The sequence below is a fragment of the Anser brachyrhynchus genome, assembly GCF_964034855.1.
Source record: "Anser brachyrhynchus genome assembly, chromosome: 4".
In the NCBI taxonomy this organism is placed as follows: domain Eukaryota; kingdom Metazoa; phylum Chordata; class Aves; order Anseriformes; family Anatidae; genus Anser; species Anser brachyrhynchus.
In genome coordinates, this window is record NC_137698.1 from 42,162,122 (window position 1) to 42,163,003 (window position 882).

Genomic DNA, 882 nt, shown 5'->3' on the forward strand with positions numbered 1-882 from the left:
GCTATGAACTACCTCCTGCTGTACAGAGAGAGAATTCATTGTATTAGCATATGATTGGTGAATATTAAATTATCAGTATGTGATATAGATACTTTCCATGAGTATGCTATGCTGCATAACCCATGTTACACACTGAAATCCTGGAATGTATTCATAACTTTGTTGCAGTGGGAGACTGCAAACTTAATAAAATATGTAATAGTGCCCAGGAAACAAGATTCAAATGTACAGTAGAAAAGTATGAGTATACAGTCCTGATATTTTGAAAAAATACCATTGAAGTATGCTATTGCTTTTAAAGTTCTATGACTTTCCTCTGGCAAAGCTGCTATCTGCCTTTACATGTAGAATGGTATTTCTGTTATGACCTTTTGTAGGTTAGGAATATTCATGTTAAAAAGACTGAAAACACTACTCATCAATATTTAGATTTGAGAGACATGTGAGGAACATATCTATATTAAGCACCCTCTTTAGGGATACTGAAATACATTTATATCAAGAGATATTTAGTCTCTTGTCTAAATTATTAGTAGAAAATTTAAACAATTTACCACATTTCCTTGGGTAGCCAATTAGAATATTACAAGTAATTAACTTGTATCATACTTTTTGACTACCTCAAACACATGCAAGAAGATACTTTTCAGACATAAAAGACAAGTGTATTCTTTTAAGAAAAATGGTCCAATAACTTAACAGCAAAAATAAATTGCTCAGTTAGGAGCCATGTAGGTTTCTCTCCAGTGAAATTCTGTATCAATCTGCCTCACACAGCAACCACCACATGTAGGCAAAAGAGTCCTGGAAATTAAATAAATCGTGCCATACAGAGGAAATAAAACCAAACAGTTCCATAACACAACACAGCAAGATGATGAT